At 37.6% G+C, this 20,760-nt stretch overlaps 1 protein-coding gene and 1 long non-coding RNA gene across 5 annotated transcripts in view; one reads left to right on the forward strand and one right to left on the reverse strand.

Annotated features, from left to right (window-relative positions):
- The window catches only part of LOC106883347 (cullin-2), a 145,837-nt gene extending 132,954 nt beyond the window's left edge, over positions 1-12,883 (reverse strand). For 2 of the 4 annotated variants that reach the window (XM_052970574.2, XM_052970573.2), the window contains exons 1-2: positions 12,764-12,883; positions 10,975-11,044 (exon numbers count right to left, since the gene is read on the reverse strand). The gene's annotated coding sequence lies outside the window, so the exon portion shown is untranslated. The remainder of the gene's footprint in view (positions 1-10,974; positions 11,045-12,763) is intronic. The other 2 variants (XM_052970572.2, XM_052970571.2) reach the window with 1 other exon arrangement.
- Positions 12,884-12,908: 25 nt separating this feature from the next.
- Positions 12,909-18,353, forward strand: LOC149134048 (uncharacterized). Its single transcript, XR_016243109.1, has 2 exons — positions 12,909-13,222; positions 14,650-18,353. It is a non-coding gene; the product is annotated as an uncharacterized LOC149134048 (long non-coding RNA).
- The last annotated feature ends 2,407 nt before the right edge of the window (positions 18,354-20,760 follow it).

A 20,760-nucleotide genomic window follows, 5' to 3' on the forward strand; every position in this document is an offset into this window, starting at 1 on the left:
AGCATGTGGTTGGTAAGCAAGCTACTTACCATATAGCCACTCCTATGCCTAATCATCATCATCATCATCATCGTTTAACGTCCGCTTTCCATGCTAGCATGGGTTGGACGATTTGACTGAGGACTGGTGAAACCGGATGGCAACACCAGGCTCCAGTCTGATTTGGCAGAGTTTCTACAGCTGGATGCCCTTCCTAACGCCAACCACTCAGAGAGTGTAGTGGGTGCTTTTACGTGTCACCCGCACGAAAACGGCCACGCTCGAAATGGTGTCTTTTATGTGCCACCCGCACAAGCCAGTCCAGGGGCACTGGCAACGATCTCGCTCGAAAATCCTACAGGAGCCAGTCAGGCGGTACTGGCGACGGCCACGCTCAAAATGGTGCATCTCATGTGCCACCCGCACAAGAACCAGTCCAGGGGCACTGGCAACGATCTTACTTGGCTTGCCGGGTCTTCTCACGCACAGCCCATTTCCAAAGGTCTCGGTCCGTAGTCATCGCCTCGGTGAGGCCCAATGTACGAAGGTCTTGCCTCACCACCTCAGCCCAGGTCTTCCTGGGCCTACCTCTTCCACGGGTTCCCTCAACTGTTAGGGTGTGGCACTTTTTCACGCAGCTATCCTCCTCCATTCTCACCACATGTCCATACCAGCGCAATCGTCTCTCTTGCACGCCACAACTGATGCTTCTAATGTTCAGCTTTTCTCTCAAGATACTTACACTCTGACGGGTATTCACATTGACATTACACATCCAACGGAGCATACTGGCTTCATTCCTTGCGAGCTTACGTATGTCCTCAGCAGTTACAGCCCATGTTTCACTGCCATGTAGCATGGTTGTTCGTACGCATGCGTCATACAGTCTGCCTTTTACTCTGAGTGAGAGTCCCTTTGTCGCCAGCAGGGGTAAGAGCTCTCTAAACTTTGCCCAGGCTATTCTTATTCTAGCAGCTACACTCGAGGTATTTCGGGTTGCAAGACAGTGTAGGAGAGAGAATAGTGATGTTGTAGGAGAGAAATGTGTTCGCATGGATGATGGTACGCTTGCATTAAATGAGGATGCAAAGAAAGAGGTCTGGAGATGCCACTACGATAGATTGCTTAATAAAGAGAATGAATGGGAGAAAGAGAGCCTGCCTTATGTCGACCCAATAGAGGGACCAGCTATCCGAGTTGATAGTACCAGGGTAGATAAAGCAATTAAGAGTATGAAGACCGGGAAAGCCCCCGGCCCATCAGGAATCACTGCAGAGATGCTCAAAATATCTGGCAGTGTTGGCTATAGCCTAGTCACCCGTATTACGAACCAGGTGATACACGAAGGAGTCATACCCTATGACTGGTGTAGCAGCATCATAGTCAACTGCTACAAAGGTAAAGGGGACGCTTTAGATACAAATAATTACAGAGGCATCAAGCTGTTAGATCAGGTTATGAAAGTTACAGAGAGGGTCATAGCCCAACTAATTAGGGAGCGAATCAATTTAGATGAGATGCAGTTTGGGTTCGTGCCAGGTAAAAGCACTACTGATGCCTTATTTCTAGTGAGACAGTTGCAAGAGAAATACCTAGCCAAGGATAAACCTCTGTACCTGGCTTTCGTTGACATGGAGAAAGCCTTTGACAGGGTCCCCCGATCCCTTATCTGGTGGTCAATGAGGAAACTTGGGATAGAAGAATGGCTAGTGAGAGCTGTGCGAGCCATGTACAGAGATGCGGCCAGTAAGGTGAGGGTTGGAAATGAGTACAGCAATGAATTCCGGGTAGAGGTAGGGGTCCACCAAGGTTCCGTCCTCAGCCCCCTATTATTTACCATAGTCCTCCAGGCAATCACAGAGGAGTTCAAGACAGGTTGCCCCTGGGAGCTCCTCTATGCTGATGACCTTGCCCTAATTGCGGAGTCACTATCAGAACTAGAGGAGAAGTTTCAGGTGTGGAAGCAAGGTCTAGAACTGAAGGGCCTTAGAGTCAACCTAGCTAAAACCAAAATCCTAATAAGTAGGAAGGTAGATAAAACACAAACCCCTTCAGGTAGATGGCCCTGCTCAGTATGTAGAAAAGGAGTAGGTAGTAACTCTATAAGATGTACCCGGTGCAAGCTATGGACACATAAGAGGTGCAGCAACATCAAAGGCAGGTTAACTAGCAAGTTAGTTTTTGTTTGTGGCAGATGTTCAGGTGCAATAAAGACTGCAAACAAACAGGAAACAACTTCTATCTCATTCCAGGGTGAAAAACTAGAGGTAGTCGATAGCTTCCGCTATCTGGGCGACCAAGTTAGTAGTGGGGGTGGGTGCGCTATGCCTAATATATAATATAATATATATATATATATATATATATATATATATATATATATATATATATATATATATAAAAGCATCAGGCAATATGATATGCTTGAGAAGAACTGTTGAGTTAAGTAAAATCAAAATCGTAGCCATGGCCAGTGCCGCTTGAATGGCTTCCATGCCGGTGGTACGTGAAATGCACCATCTGTACATGGTCAATGCCAGTGTTCCGTGTCTGGCTCCCTTGCTGGAGACATGTAAAACTTATCATCCGAATGTGCTCAATGCCAGTGCCCCTGATTGTCTCCCATGTCAGTGCCACGTAAAAAGTACCATCTGAACATGGTTGATGCCAGTGCCCCCAGATTGGCCCCTGTACTGGTGGCACATAAAAAGTACCCACTACACTCTCGGAGTGGCTGACATTAAGAAGGGCATCCAGCTGTAGAAACATTGCCAGATGAGATTGGAGCCCAGTGCAGCCCACTGACTTGCCAGACGTCAGTCAAACCATCCGACCCATGCCAGCATAGAAAGTAGTCATTAAATGATGATGATGATGATGATATATATATATATATATCGAGAGAGAGAACGAGCGAGCGAGTGGTACAATTCTTAGAAATGTTACCAATGTTACACTCTGAAGTCACTACGTGTTTCAGATCTTACAACACACACCATCTCACATCTTTTTAGCTAGAGCCATCAAGAAGCTTACTCTGCATCCATTATATTATTCCTGATGACTCTTTTACTCATGTAGGATTTCATTTGCCTTACTTAGTAGACTGTCTGTGAATTCTTGACAACCCACCTTCACTAGCAAATATTTTCTTCCACCAATTCCTGAAACAGTCCATCCCCAACCTCTGGTACTTCACTCTTTTCCTCTCTTGCATTTCTTCCATCACTCCGCCTAGGCTCCCCAGAAATCAAGACAATATCTGGTCTCAGGAAGAGCTAGGTAATATGTGAAGGGAATTTCAATTGTTTCTCAAGGTCTAGTCTTATCAGCAAGTAACCCACAGTAGAAAGCAAATTAACAGATATCTTCTTGGATCTTTACTTTGATCGCCCTTCTTCTTTAGTAAAGACTATCTCCCTGACTGTAGTATAAATATTTCTTCTGTTACTGATCCTTTTGCTGATTGTCTCAGTGATGGTATTGAGATTCTGGATGTCTCCAAGGATAGTGTTCCTCACACAATACCTTGAAGCAGCTGCCCTGCATTTATTCAAGGGATCCTGCCTTAGAATGTGTCATGCAAAACTTTGTACTATGCCCTATCTATGTAGGGCATAGTTCTATATCTTCTCCAACAAATCCAACCTATATAAATAGGTTGGATATGCTAGAGAAGATATAAAACCCTGAATCAAAAACTTTATCCTTTTGAATTCTATTTCCAGATGTTTTGTTGGATGACATTCTGTTCTATCACCTGCTCCCATTTCATCCAGAGACCCAGCTTATGCATTGTCACTGCTCTTTGCTTAGACACTTGCACCAGCTTCTGCCTTTCCTTCTAACTAGCTGTATCATATGTGGAACCTGTTGCACTCCTCCTGAGTTCAGCCCAGCCCTTAGTGAAACTCCCAAGAAGAGCCTTGTTTCCATTGCTCTACTGTCTGCAGAAAAACTTCAGTTGCCTTACACTTCCTCCATGCCCTCTGTACCAGAAACTTTGGTATCCTCTGAACTGGTGTCCTATAGGTGTCCCAGTGCTTGTGTCACCCTAAGCTTGTTACTGCTCCTGTACAGCCAATATTGCTAAAGCTATATAGCAAACTCAGTCATCTACAAAGATGGTAGCTCAAAATGGCTCCACACTACAGTGATGGGGACTTCATAAATAAGCAGAAACCAGAGGATTCTAGGGAGGATCCTTTGTTGATAGATTCAGATCTTGAATCTTCCTGAGAATTTAGACTTGTCTACAGCTCTCAACTAGCTCACTAGGTCAGCTCTGGTTACTTTGTTGGAGTATGTGTCCTTCAGACTGCTATTGAAAACCTTCCTGAGACTTTTCATTGATTTTTCTTCAACAAACATCATCTAATTTTCTCCCACTGGAATTTAGTAATTTTCCTTAGGACTTGAAACTCATTTGCATCCACACCACAAGCTTCTCTAATTCCTGGAGGATCTGGCTTCATATGCAGTTGTTGTCATTGTGAGGCCATTTATGAAGGCTCTACTGGATGGTTGCTCTATTTGCTAATGGAACCAGCACTCCTTCTTTGCTGTCTCTGCCAATGCAGAGGGACCCCACAATGGTACCCCCAGTGATAATCCCCACTTCCAACTGGTGCCAGTCAGATGTCAGCTAGCAAAAGGAAACCCTCAAACTGAACTAGTCAATGATAAATATTTTTTTGTCTACTGCTGTTTATGTCCAGTGCATTTTCCTCCAGTTTGTATGAACCATAGGTATTTGTCAGATCTAGCCATAGTACAGTCAGGTCCCCTCTTTTCTTTGTTGCCTTCTTCATAAGTAGGGCTACTACATTTGTGGGTTTAAAGCAACAAAGAACTCCTGGTATACCTTCTTTCTATACTAACATGTCAATGTAATCCTTACTTAGTAGAAAGATGAATACCAATACCAAAAAAAATATTGCTCTCCATGCCAAGCAAGGGAAAGACACAAAACTGGTTGATTTTTCTGGGCTCTCTCTCCTCTTGGATATATATACATATATATATATATATATATATATATATATATATATATATATATTCCCTCAGCATACCTCTATGGCTAGACACTCTTCCTTCTCTTCTCAATCAAATTCAGGGCCCTCAAAACCAATGGGGTAGCTTTGAGCAGTTCTTTTAGACTTTATAAGATACACCATCTAAACCTGGTGCTGGGCTAGGTCTTACTATTTTTGTCACTTCCCTCAAGCAAAATTCCTTCAAATTGAATTCTGACATTGGCTTGCATAATGTTATCAGCACATTGCATGGATCAACCCAATGGTTGGCATTTTCTGATGATACTCTAATTACTCATAATATGTTCATTGATGATGTCTTTGGAACATGTGAAGCATCCAGACCTCTTCTGAATGAGCAGTTTTGTAAACATATTGAGGTTAGCCAGGAAAGTAGTTCTCTTCTTTGCAACCCCACCCCTCTCTATCTATCTATCTATTTCTTCCTCCCTCTCTGCTTTCTTTCATGATTGTCTACTCAGGTCAATTTCAGGAGCACCTTCCTAAGGGTTGCCCATGTATGTATGTATTGTTACAATACAAGGTTCAAATCATGTTTCATCACGTGATATATATCCAATATTCAGCAACAGTGGTTTGTCCAAGTAAGAATTGAACTAGTTTCAGTTCTGCTCTGTGTGTCAAGCAGTTTTCATAAAGAAACAAGGATAATTCGTTTATCAATTAGTTGTTTCTCTTGTAATCTGTAAACGTTTCAATTCTATGATGTAAGGGAGACAATCATTGGATTTATTGAGGTTATTTGCTCTTATATACCGTTACATGTACAGACAAATGGGGTAACTTTTTCTACTGTTACACAGGAGAAAAAGGAGTTTTTAGTACTGTGAGATGTTATAGTACGAAGAAGTGTCCTTGATGTTGTATTTGACTTCCATCAAATATTAAAATATAGTTCTTGGTTTCAGTGTGTAGGCATGATTCTTTTACTTTGTTCTTTAACTGTGAGTGTAGATTGTTATTATGCTTTTACTGTCGAGAGTACTACTATACGAGGTGCATTCCATAAGTTTTGAGATGTCTTTTAGTTTAGGAGTAGCAGTTATAACTGTTGTAGATTATTGTAAGTTTCGTATGTCATTACAGTACATCTAATAAGCTGACCTACCAATTTTTATTATTCTAGATTGAAGGAGACAGCTGTAACAATACTTTAAACACACCCTACTAATCACTGCTTGTCACAGCTGACTAGTTTGCAGAATGCAGTCAGGATGTGAAGATAATTTGGAAGCTTGCTATGCAATAGAGTTCTGTGTTAAATTTGGCAAAACACTACAGAAACTTATGAAACACTCCAGACTGCTTATAGATTTAACTTGTATGAGCTGAGCATCTGCTTTATGCTGGCACAAGAAACCAGACAAAGAAAGTCCACTGAGCAGCTCATGATGATCCTTTCTTACGAAAGCAAGGGCATTATCTACATCCACTGAGTTTCGTCTGGCCATATGGTTAACAAAGAGTACTTTGTGGAAGTTTTGAAGGAGTTGAAGAAGAGATTTCATCGCAAAAGGTCAGAGGTCTTCCACTCAGGTCAATAGCACCTACACTGGGACAATGTGCTACTCCACAATTCCATCTCGGTAACCAACTACTTGACAGAGATGGGCATCAGAACTGTCCCTCACCCTTCCTACAGTTCAGACCTTGCTCCCTGCGACTTTTGGTTGATCCCCAAGCTGAAGATGATGAAGGAGGCTATTACAAGGGTTCTGGACACCCTCACTTTGGAGAACTTTCATGGGGCCTTCACAAAGAGGTTGGAGCACTACAAGTGTATTGAAATCAGCGGATCCTATTTTGAAGGAGATTAGAGTTTTATTCTTTTATTTGTTTCAGTCATTTCACTCCTGCAATGTTGGAGCACCGCCTTAAAATCAATAAATGTTTCTCCTGAAAAACTATCAAAACTTGTAGGTCACTTTCATGTAATTTTGTAATTTGTACTTTAAACATAGTCCTGTAACTATGCTGACTGGGAAAATACTTATCTATCAACTTCAAAAATTCTTATTCATGTTAGTCTTTACATTTAGAGAGAAGGGTGTGAGATGAACATATATTCTGATGTATATTCTTGGGTCAATGAGGTTGATAAGTTAGGTGTGTAACTAATCTGTGTATTGATGAATCCACTATTTGCTAAAGCATTATTGTAAGGTTCAGTTCAATCAAAGAACTTTTGACATTGGAGGTTTTTATTTGAATGTTTTTAACTAAGAGTTATATTTGAATGTTTTAGAAGTTTGCTATAGGGTTTGTCTGTGTAAATAAATCAAGGGTAATATCCAGAAAGTTAGCCTGTGAAAGGTACTAATCAGTTCTTTTTTCTAAACCTATCTCAGATACAGATATTGACATGGGTAGTTACAGCTAGACCATCATCCCAGTTTATACCAATGTTATGGTTACTAAATTTGAGAATGTTTACAACTGTACCTTCATTAGATTAGATAACATCAAAGGTTTTTTATTCATTACACAACAGTAGTAAAACTGACAACCATCTTAATACTTCGAACCTTTGTACTGTAATAATATATATATGCACTCAACAAACATATTGAGTTTTCTATTTATTCTATGCTATTACAATCTGCTGGTAATACTACAGTATTTTGAGCTCCTACATGACAGAATGTTTGCATAGACACAGCTATACAATAACTGAATGGCTGGTGAGACACCAAATGTACTAGGGCCTACTCCACAAAAAAAACCCTACAGCAAAAACACTTAGATTATTCAGTTAAGAATATCCCAAACCCATTAAATATCATTTGCTCTTAGGACAGTGGTTGGTAAGGTCAGAAAGATTAACCTTCGAGAGAATGGGACACACTGATTGGATATTTATAGATTTAAAGACAGATTGTTGTAGAAAGAAAAAACTTGAAAACTTAGGCAAATATCGAAGTGCTCTCTGAGGTGCACTGTTTGAGTATAATGGAAGGGATTTTGTCATGGCCTTGTTGGTTTGCAGTGATCAGAGTGTTTCTGTACTTAGTATACATGTGTACTTGATGAAGAAAGTTGCAGAATGAAGAAGTAAAATTTTGATAGAGTTGTACTTATATGTGTGCAATGTAAAGTTGTATATGCAGTGGGTAGTAAACATAGGAGTTGTCTTTGCAAGAATACTACCTACAGAGCAATAATTTTGAAGAGTGGTAGACAGGGGGAGTTAGAAGAGATCCTTTTGGCAAATGACAAGAATAAAGTGCAATTTTGAAGGCTTCAAAACTATGTAATGCATAAAGCCATTTAATGCTTCATAAATGGTTGTCTTGCATGAGTTCCAGTAGTAGGTAGAAGCTACTCAAAAAGTAAAGATGGGTGATTTTAGCAAAACTGCAGAATATTTGCTGAAATGTTAAAGGCTTTAGATAGAATTCCTATTAAACAAGATACTTACTTATTTAATCAAGTTTATGAAGAAAGGTATCTCCAATAATTGGTATCTACTGTTACAAATACAAAGATGCACTAATTGCAGTAACATTAAAGAATTCTTAAGTTAACAGTTCAAAGAATCGGTGCAAAGTTAATGCAAGATTGAGTTAGATTTGATCAGATATATTTCAGGTTCGTACCTGGACATGGAAATACATTTTAAGGTGTTTCTGGTGAGAAACACTTAAAGTGAAAAGTTCATCCATTACAAGCAATGATACCTAGCATCTGCTAACATGAAGAACAGTCCACTGTTCTACAATGCAACAGATACAAAGAAGGTAATCTGTGGATGAACAGCCAGTGAGAAAATTCAGCATTCAGTCAGAATTGATAATGAATCCAGTAATTTTACGAACAGGTTCATATGGATTGTTTTTTGTTTTTTTTTTATAATCCTTGACATCACATAGTACTTCAAGCTAGAAATACTAGGGAGCTTCTATGTAGGCAATAACTTAGCTCACATTATAGAATCTGTTTAAAAATTGTTGGAAAAGCTTGAAACTTGAAAGGATGTCTACTGGAGTTTCATTCATATGTCATCAGTTTGATATTAAATTGGCCTATTGCGGACTCTCAGATCTGACACATTATTGATTCTAGCATACCCTCAAGGTTTGCATATGAAAGACTGACACAAAAGCAGACCTTCAGCACAAGAGTGATTACTAGGAGAGCCAGCCTTGAAATGAAAGTAAATTACCTATGATGCAATTAGAGCTGGAGATGGACTTGGTGAGATTATGAAAACAAGAACAATAGAAAGGATAGTTAAAGCTTTGTTATTTCTTCAGGTACTAATGAGTTTTTCCTCTTGGTAGCAAGAGAGGAAGATATACAGCAACTGGAGAGAAATGATGTAGAAATAAGCCACACCCAAACAGTTGAAGGAATCTGGGGTAGAGGTAGACCCAGGAAGACATGGGATGAGGTGGTCAAGCATGACCTTTGAACGTTGGGCCTCATAGAGGCAATGACGAAAGACCGAGACCTCTGAAGATACACTGTCACTGCGAAGACCGGACAAATAAAGTGAGTTCATGGCTGTATCCTACACCAGTTTCGCATAACCAGCCTCAGCCCATTCAAAAGTACCTTGGATCATAGAACGACCTGCTGTGCTTACCTTGGATCATAGGGTGACCTGCTGTGCTTGAGGAGACCTACTGAGTCAAGTACATCAACATCAAAATAAAAATCAAATGGAAATTGTAGTTGTGATACCCGTGCCGGTGGCACGTAAAAAGCATCCACTATACTCACGGAGTGGTTGGCGTTAGGAAGGGCATCCAGCTGTAGAAACACTGCCAGATCAGACTGGATCCTGGTGCAGCCTCCTGGCTTCCCAGACCCCGGTCGAACCGTCCAACCCATGCTAGTATGAAAAACGGACGTTAAACGATGATGATGATGATAATCTACCATAAAGATTGAGTACAAATGAGTTGAGGAAGAAGCTAGGATATCAAAAACATTGATCAGTGTGCAGGAAAGACAGCTGTGAATATGTAATGTAGTTGGATGACACACACTAGCTGAAAAATTGTTATCAGTTGATGGTGAAGCACAACTGTAGTGAAAAAGTCCAAGAAAAATATGGGAAGAAATGATAAGGTGAAATTTGTGCCCTTTAATGAAATAAGGCATGACTGAGTAAATGATGACATGCTACATTGCAGACTTGTCCAACTAATGTTAACATGAGAAAACAGATGTTAAGATGCTGAGAGTAGTGAAACAATTGCAGAAAATAAATTTGATGGAGTATGACCTGTGAGAATGAAAAATTCTAAAGAATGTTCTGCTGGCCTTCAACAGAAAAATGGCCTTATAAAAGAATTATTCAAGGTATTTTTTCTTACAATCATACTTTTTTGTATTTTGATTTGAACAATGAAGAAAATTATCTGAAAAACAGTGCAATAACTGAGAAAATGGCTACAGCAAAACACAACTGAGATGAACTTTGTCATCGCTTCTGCTTCTAATACTGTTCCATCTATCTCATTGTACCACATTTCATACACGCTATTAGAAATACATATTTTATTTAAGCCTTCCTTCTCAAAAAATACATCCTTCTAAATTCTTTCCTGCAAGCATCAAGAACATTAGTCATACAAAATCTTACATTTCTCAGTTTAGGAGGGCATTAAAAGTGAAACTATCAGTCTAACAATTTAAAAACATAACGCTAGGTAACAAAAACATTTTAAAGCTGGATTTTGGCTGAATGTAAAGCAAAATACTACTAGTGACCCATCAGAAATAAATACAGTAAACAAAAAAGAAACCAAACCAGAATATGAGTCCAGAAAACAATTTGAAACACTTGGTACCTCAGCTTGGAGAGTTTCGGAGCTTTATCACTCAATCCGGTCAACTCTGACTAGCTTACAAGTAATATTTGTTCAAACCGGCGTACTGAGCATAATCAACATATATCTAAGTGAAAAATCCATGACAGTTTTTCTCTCACCTTTCTTACTGGAATAGCTGACATCTGTTCTAAAACTCCGCCGAAGAATTTTATATCGAAAATCTACTCCCTAAATAATAAATAAATCATAGAAATTAAAAACTTTATCGTAATAAGTTAAACATATTTTCCTAAAATGATAATGTTTTGTGTTGTCAGTTAAATATTACACACATATTATATTCATAGACGTTCTTTTCCCAAATATTCATATTCAACAAGAATTTTCTTCATTTAAATTCTAAATTATCATGTTTTAAAGCCATTACAGGAGAACATACGTGTACGAAAATAAATATCAATAACATATTGTACCCTTCTTCGCAAAAACTGGCCTATTACAAAATAATCTGAGGGAGCCCCAACGTGGTATTTCGATCTGCTAGAAACAGCCGCGAAATCCCCCTACAGTCTTAAAGCACATACACACATTGGATAATATAGTCGTGACTATAATGTCTACACTAAAAAAAAAATTATTAGATAATCACGATTGGAACGCCTTTGATCATAGGGTCTGCTGAATCAGGACGACAGGAATTTAATAGTGGAAACAAAAACGTGTTTCAAAGGGGGAAATCTAAATAGAATTGAGTCGAAGCAGAATTAGATGGAGAATGAAACAGTTTGACAGCGTTTGGGAGAATGTGTTGAAGATCGGCTTTTGAAAAGCAACAACTAGATTACAGATGATAAATAAGCGATGGTTGTAAGGATAGTTAGAATAATTGGTTATGGACACCGAAATGATATTTTTTATTAAGATAACTGTCTATCATTTTACCTTTAAGGAAATGGTAGCATAATTAAATTAAGGTGAAGCGATAGACAGGCTAAAACAATCTCTAAAAAATATTGTTCGCTATAAACAATTACAAAAAACAAATCTGTAGTTATCACTAAAATAGTTATTCGGAGTATCAATTTCACATCGGTAAAAAAAACTCAAACGGTGAAGAACTTAAAAGAACCATCTAAATAAAAGCACTTCTTAACATGAAATACATAAGTAAAAAGATTACGAAACAAATGCAAATAGTTGATAAACACATAAGATGAAGCTATATTAAAATATATTTACTTAGCAAAGAGATTTATGAATTTGTGTTGCAAGACACCTTATGTGAACTCGTGTGTTGAAACAGATATTGTTGTATTTACCTAAACAAAAGGACATATCTTAATAGGGGAAAAATTGAAGATGAAATGCTTGACAGTAATGTCTTTCACAAAAATAATGATCACCTTTAATCAATCAACTATATTCTGGTATAATCGAAATTGATTATAATACTGAAATCTAACGGGAAAGTCAAGATTCAATTAAAATTAGGATGGAATTAATCTTTGTAAACTGAGAATTAATTAACTATCGATTCTAGTAAACAGAGAAATGATCTATTACGAAAAACTTAAATTTAAATTTAATCATCGGATTAAAATAGTTATTTTACATATTCTCCGAAAACTGATAAAGAAGATGAATTGACAAATAGACCCTCATTTTGTGATCACGTGCTAAGTTTTCGGTATAGGCAACTTGGTCGGAGAGCCAGCATCAAAAACCCTAGATAGGTGTGGTTCTGGATAATAACTGTTGCAGATGTATTTAGAATGGATTCATAGTGATAACAGTACCCCAATGTCTTAGCAGGGCGGAAGCTGAATTGTAATACCCCCTCCCCATCCTCATGTCTTATACTACAAATAATCAATTACAATGAAACTATTTTCCTACTCCTCATGGCAGAGTACTTATACGATATAATCAATAAAAATATTTCCTCACCTGAGACTCTACTGAGGGTCGAAGGTGTGAGAGAAGCGATGTCGACAACTCGAAAGTTAAGGTAACGACGGTAAACCCGACCACTTACAGGCGTTCAACGCCATATTACTTAACGTTTGTGTCGGCGAGATGTAGTGAGATCTCGATTATCATCACCATGGAAGATTGGGAACGGTGCCACGCGATCTTTGTCAGCCACAACTACTGACACCCTATATAGGAGAAATCAAAATTAAAGAGATTTTAATATTTTGTTGTTTTTACAAATACTTTATAATGAAAACCATTAAAATTTTCGCGAAATTTTTTAAAGGGAAAATATCTGATGATTATTAGGCTGTAAAGATCGAAAGAAAAAATTACTTCAACAGAGATTTTTAAATGTTAATAAATTGAGATTTGATGTAACTATGGTAACCTTCGAATTATATTGGGGGATTCCTCTACGACAGGTTACAGGTAAGCCTATAATCATTAATACTTTATTCAAGTAGAAAATAGGAGCATGATTCTCCCCACTACATCAAGATAACTGAGTATTCAATATAATAATCTGTTTTAACCATGTCAACACAATTTCAGATTCAGGTAAGAGGTTAAAAAGATTTCAACTTGATACTCAGTTCTTTGATTTATCACCAGTTTTTAATAAGTTTCCAAAAAATTTAAGGATGAATTGATGCTGTTTTTAGAAAGTCAATCATTATGGGATTGTCTTTTTCCTAAATATCAGTTATATGTCTGATACATGGAAGAAATATGCCCAGTAAATGTAAGATATGAACATATAATAATAATCTTTTCTTATTTTGGCACAAGGCCAGCAAATTTGAGAGGTTGGGTAAGTCAATAACATTGATCCCCATGCTCAAATAGTACTTATTTTATTGAACCTGAAAGGATAAAAGGCAAAATCACTTTCAGCAACATTTAAACTCAGAATGTAAAGTCAGAAAAAATGCCACTAAGCATTTTGTATGTTGCAGTAATGATTCTGCCAACTCACCATCTTATGAACATATAATAATAAATTGGATACAGATGTGTAAGATAACATTCCCTGGATGAGCTCTAGATGCATTAACAGTAATTTGATCTGGAGTCATTAGATGTTTTGTATCTTTCAGCATCAGACACCCTCATCCAGGCAGCCCAGCCAAGGTTAATCAGATTGACACATGCACACTAATGAAAGTGTGATTCTGTGCTGTGGTATCATCAAAGAATATAAACATTGACTGAACAAACCTTTTGTTTGGAATATACCATGCCTCTGGTAGGCTGAGGATGACAATATTCAATGATGAACTGTATAGGTACTATGTGACAGTCAGGACATATATTCTTTCCATTATTCAGTCTATTTCTGTATGTCTTTAGATTCTGGTGATAAGTCCCATGTGAGTGAAATTTTATTGTCAGAAACTAAATCGAAGTTTGTTAAAAGGACTAGCCCTGTTCTTGAGTGAATACTTAACCTGTTACTAAGTTTAATATCACTTGGCCCTCTGTTGCAAGTATTCAGTCCAACTCTCCAAGGCTGAAGATAACTTCCTCTCTTCCACCAGCCAGTCTTCATTACTCTAAAAAGGGTCATGAGCACAGTTCATTCTAGAAGACTTCATAAAAAATAAGTTTGAGGTATTTTGTGAGAAAATGAAGGAACCTTGATCAGGTCAGTCTGAGCAAAGCTATAACATGGTGGGAGCTGTTCAGATAAGCAATTAGGTAATTTGTATGTGAACATCCTTTATTGTAGATCTAGCCTTCCAAAAGGTTAGGATATGAAGCACTTAAAATGGTTTTCATTTTCTGAAATAATTAAAAGTTTGTTGGGACAATATTCTCTACTAGAATGATCAACTATGTTATTGTTATCATTCTAGATTCTTGAAGATATGCTTCAGATGCATTAGCTACCACTGCACTGGATGACAGCCAAACTGGTTAACACAGATTCAAGAAATAATAGATTTCCTCCACAGCAGACTTGAACTTTCTGGAATTCAGAATTTCCATATTTTAGAGCTTCATTAGCATCAACCTTTCTTTTCTGATCAGGTTTTGTTCACTAGAAGCTTTAAAGCTTATTACTATTGCCATCCATAGCAATACACTATACTTCTTTCCATGGCACACCTGAAAAGGTTATTTTTGCGAAAGTTCTGATTTTCTCTGTATCTTCATCATCGTTGTCATTGTCATCATCATCATTTAATTTCCATTTTCGAAACCATCCAGCTTCTCATTGACTCTCATCAAAATCTACTCGAAAAAGTGAAAAAAAGAAAACTGAAATGGTATGGCCATATAATAAGATCCAATGACCTTGCAAAAAAACATTCAAGAAACTGTGGAGGGGGGCAGGAAGAAGAGATGATCAAAGAAAAAGATGGACAGATAGTATCAAGGAATGAACAGGCAAATTGTTTACAAGGCCCTGATCCCTAATTCTGTCATGACTGTCTCTACAACTCCATTAGAGTTGAGAGCCCAAAGCAAGATGTGTTATATCACAGCTAGCTTAGTGACAAACAGGTTCCCTTTACCTTTTGCATGGCTACTCCATACCTTCTCCACCCTGGCCTATCTGAGATTCTTACTGCATCTTACATAGTAGACCTACAGATTATTAATACACTCCTCACAAACATCTCCTGCACACTCATAATCATCATCATCATTGTTTTTACATCCATTTTTCCATGTTGGCCTGTGTTAGATGAAGCTTATTGAGACAAATTTCTATGGCTGGATGTTGTTACTGTTGCAACAAGAAAGTTGTGAACCATTTCTCAATTTTTTAAATAAGATTGTTTTTCATTTAAGTGGTCCTCACACATCCACCAAATTACAGAAAAGTTGTCTGCCAGAGAAAAACAATTTCACTGTCTTTTATTCTAACAATGCTAAAGATGACATGAAACTGACATTCATGCACACAAATTCTCTCTCTCTTTCTCTCTCCCTCCCTCCCCCCTCTCTCTCTTACACACATACACATGTTTATACATACATATATTAAGTATATAAATAGGTGCAGACTGTGTAGTTAAAAAGTTTGTTTCCAAACTATGTTGTTTCAGGTTCAATCTCACAGCAAGACACCTTGGGCAATTGTCTTCTACAAGAGCCTTGCGCTGCCCAAGGCCTTGCAAATGAATTTGGTAAACAAAAATTGTATGAAGCCTATTGTATATTCTTTTATTCCCTTGCTTCTTTCAATCAATTAGACTGTGGCCACTAAGTTACTGGGACATAAACACACCAGCATTGGTTGTCAAGCAGTGGTGGTGGGAAAACACAGACACTAAGGCCACACATACATACATGTATGCACACACACACACACATGTATATATACAAAGGGCTTCTTTTAGTTTCCTTTTACCAAATCCATTTGCAAAGCTTTGGTCAGTCCAAGGCTATAGTAGGAAGCATTTGCCCAAGGTGCCACACAGTGTGACTGAACCTGAATGTGTATATGTGTGTATGTGTTCACTTATTCACATACACACACACACACACACACACATATAGTATACTGTTCTTTTTCTTTTTCCTTTCATTTTCCAGTATTTTCACCCTTCCACATTTTACATCAACCTTCTCATCTTTTCTCCTATTTTAGCTTGTAGACACCAGATGTGTTATAAAATGCTGTCTGAGTCATTTTCATTGCATGAAATTATTAGTAACTCATAAAAATATATACTGTGTTCATTATATAAAGCAAATAAGTAACAAGGATATCCGGGTATCAATGAATTATGGCCATTTCAAGCAGCTCCATTTAATTGACCAATGCAAACATTACATCAGTTTGAAAGAAACCACTCTCCTCAGATGAAGACGACCATATAGATTTCCAATATAAAAGATAAACCATTTTTTAGCACAATTTACATCAGTACTAGAAACCAAAACACTTACATTGCTTCCCTTTGCTATGCTTGTGGTAGAATGAATTTAGGGAAAAATGTATTTCTAAAGCCTAGTATAATTTAGAGAGTAGCAGAGGAAAATAGTGGGGGTCAAGAAAAAGGAATGGTGAGATAGTTAATTTATCTTTATCTTTATTTATAAGATTTTATGCAGCATATAGCCTGGGATTTGACAGTTAAGTTCCAGTTGATTGTGATAAATTAATTAATGTTAGATACTCTCCCCGACCCTTATTTTACTGGAACCATATATCTAGCTTTATCAACACACACACACACATATATATATATATAAAATGTACACAGGTAATGGATATTTATACATTTTGTTCCAGTCAGCTTACATGTGTGTCTGATAAAATTTTGGAGAGACCTAGTTCCCAAGTGCAATAATCACATTAATCACTCCATAATGGATCAATTCAATAAAGTAGAGCACAGGCTTACTCCTTTAATTTCTTCAGAGCTACAGTATACTGGCTGCCAAGCACAAAGTTTGACCAAAAGGGTGGTGGTAGTAGTAACTAGGTAATCTATTTTAAGCATGTAATTGGCCAGTGCCAAACTGGCAACAAGGAAGGGGATCAACTATCATAGTAAGCATCAAAGTTCTGCATATCTGACCAGGAAAGAATGTAGAAATAAGAAAAGTTAAAGAGAATATTTGATTGTTAGATATTTTAAATAAAAAGGGATTTAAACGAACTATCTGATAATACCAACTTATTAAATACGCTAGAGTCACTACAGTATTGCACAAAGAAATGGCAGATGGGATTCTAGTTATAAATCTATTTTCAAAAGAAGGATTTTAAAATTTTATTAAATAAGTGATTACATCATAACATAATGATTGTTCAATATAAGAATAAGCAATGATTCTTTGAAGCATAGGTTGTACCTTACTTTTCCCACATCATTTAGTAGAGCACTATTCAATATTGACCATTAAATATCATATTTAATATTATCTTTAAGTTCCCAGATAAATTTATTCCTATGTCTAAATGTAGAAACATAGTTATAACATTAGAATTTAAATTCAATTGCACAAGCACCAATGTGACAGTGAATATGTTATTCTATTGTAACTGAATGCATTTAAACAAAGTTTTCCCTAAGATTGATTTAGCAGTGGCTAAATACATGCCTAAAATAGATGACTATTTTGCAGCCAGTATGCTGTAGCTCTGAAGAAAATGAAGGAGCAAGTCTGTTCTGTATTTCATTCAATTGATTAACTATGGATCAATTGACAAATGTAATTATTGCACTAGGGAACTAGGTCTCTCCAAAATTTTATCAGAAACACGTGTGAGCATAAATATCCATTATCTACATTCTCTACATACTCTGTAACAACATGCCAATTTTACATGACAACCAAATCTTAGATTTACAGAGTGGATAGAAGACAGTTTGCTGAGTTCAGATTGTTTGAATTTTTACATCTATTACAGAACAAATTTGTCAGTTTCATGTATCTTTCTGTAGTCTATTAAGTATTTCACCTGGATTATTAATCCCTTTTTCCGTTATATATATTTATATATATATATAAAAACATACGCACACACACACACACTTTATATACTTTATATATATTCAGGGTGCGGTGAATAAACTGTTGTCTAAATTACACAAAACTGAAAATAACACTGACATCTCATTTTAACAGATATATTTACCAAAATTACATAAAAATATCTTGAAATAATAAAGAGTAAATGTATTCAATAAAATCGCCATTGGCTTCAACCACAGCCTCCAGATGACTTCAGGATCTTCTGCAACTCTTCTGGACAGTCTCCTTGTTTAAGTTGGTGAATGCTGCCATAATCCTTACCTTCAGTTCATCTTTGGTGCTACAAGGAGTTTTGTTGGTCTCTCACTCAACTGTGCCCCACACATAATAATCAAGGGGGTTTCAGTGTAGGAAGTTATGTGGCCAGATGTTAAGGGCGATATGATTGCAAAAATTGTCTGACAGCCATGACTGGGTTCTCCTGCTTGTGTGGCATGGTGCCGAGTCCTGTTGCCAGACATAGGGTCTTCCAGCAGCTACCCTCTTGACCCACGACAGCACTACCTCCTCCAGACACTTGATGTAGGCCTCTGTGTTGAGTCTGAAGCCGTGTGGGAAAATGAATGGAGACATAACATCACTATCACTGGTGATCACTCCAAACATCATGATATTGACTGGATATCAAATTTTTATCACTCTCGGTACATGTTCGTATTGGAGCTTCCAGCACAAATGCCAAGCAGCACAGCATGTTGTTTCTAAATTTCTGGCAGAGTGAATTGTGGGCGCAGGAGTGGCTGTGTGGAAAGTAGCTTGCTTACCAGCCACATGGTTCCGGGTTCATTCCCACTGCGTGGCACCTTGGGCAAGTGTCTTCTACTATAGCCTCGGGCCGACCAAAGCCTTGTGAGTGGATTTGGTAGACAGAAACTGAAAGAAGCCTGTCGTATATATGTTTATATATATATATGTATGTCTGTGTTTGTCCCCCCAACATCGCTTGACAACTGATGCTGGTGTGTTTACGTCCCCGTAACTTAGCGGTTCGGCAAAAGAGACCGATAGAATAAGTACTAGGCATCCAAAGAATAAGTCCTGGGGTCGATTTACTCGACTAAAGGCGGTGCTCCAGCATGGCCACAGTCAAATGACTGAAACAAGTAAAAGAGTATATATATATATGTGTGTGTGTGTGTGTTATTGATAACAAAGAGGAGAGTGGAGATTTATTGAACCTATATACAGTCCACTCTGCTGGATGGTTGGTATTAGGAAGGGCATCCAACTGTTAAAACCCAGCCAAAACAGACACAGAAATCTTGTGCAGGCTCCTGCCTGGCTTGTTCCTGTGAAACCATTCAACCCATGCCAGCATGGAAGGTAGATATTAAATGATGATGAAGATGATGATGATATATATAAGTATATAAAGTATGTATATATATATATATATATATATATATATGTTACAAGTGATGCTATCTGTGGGATTCTCAGCTTTTTTAGCTGCTATATCTGAACTTCAGTATATGGTGAAGCAAATATTTGCTGATCCCTTAATTATGTTTATAAATATATATGAGCTTTTAAATAAGTTCTCCACCAATAATGGTGCTTTCATACCGATGGGCTTGGTAAAAATTATTAATTGTTAACTGATTTATTAATTAATAAATTGATAATCCTTTACCCTTTTAATTTGTATATATATATATATATATATATATATATATATATATATATATACTTTATATGCGTGTGTGTGTGTGTGTATATATATATATATATATTACACATATACATATATTTATGAAATAGAGAGAAAAATGAGTTGTATCATCATCATCATCATCATCATTTAACATCCATCTTCCATGCATGCATGGGTAGGACAGATAACAGGAGCTGGCCAAGTAGAAAGCTACCCAACGCTACTGTGTCTGTTTTGGGCAGGGATTTTATAGCTGGATGCCCTTCCTAACACCAATCACTCCGCAGAATGGACTCAGATAAACTTAGTTTTGGCAAGATTTTTACAGCTGGATGCCCTTCTAGGTGCCAACTACATTACAGTATGAACTGGATGCTTTTAACATGGCACCAGCACTGGCAGAGTAACCAAGTAACTCACAAGATAAGGAATTATGGGAGGGACAGGGCAATTGTGTAAGAGGATGAAAGTTAGAGTGTGACAAAGAGACAGAGAGACAGAAGCAGGTGTCTTGCCACAACAGAGGAGGCATCTGAAGAGGTGATCCAGTATCAAATGATAAAAGGTTAGAATGTAACAGAGAAATAAAGAGGCAGAAATAGATGTATTGCTATAGAGGAGATACATGGATACCCAGTGAGTGAGAGAGAGGTACAGAAAGAGGCCAGAAACAAGTGTGCTGATGTAAAGGTGCTTGGGTATACTCACAAGTAACAAGAATATGATTGTAGAACCTGGTTAGAAAAATAAGGAGTGGGGTGGGGAACAGTGATACAATGTGCAGGGCAGTGAGGGCAAGAAAAGGGATTGGAAA

Source organism: Octopus bimaculoides, chromosome 9, assembly GCF_046866305.1.
Source record: "Octopus bimaculoides isolate indiv1 chromosome 9, ASM4686630v1, whole genome shotgun sequence".
Lineage (NCBI taxonomy): Eukaryota > Metazoa > Mollusca > Cephalopoda > Octopoda > Octopodidae > Octopus > Octopus bimaculoides.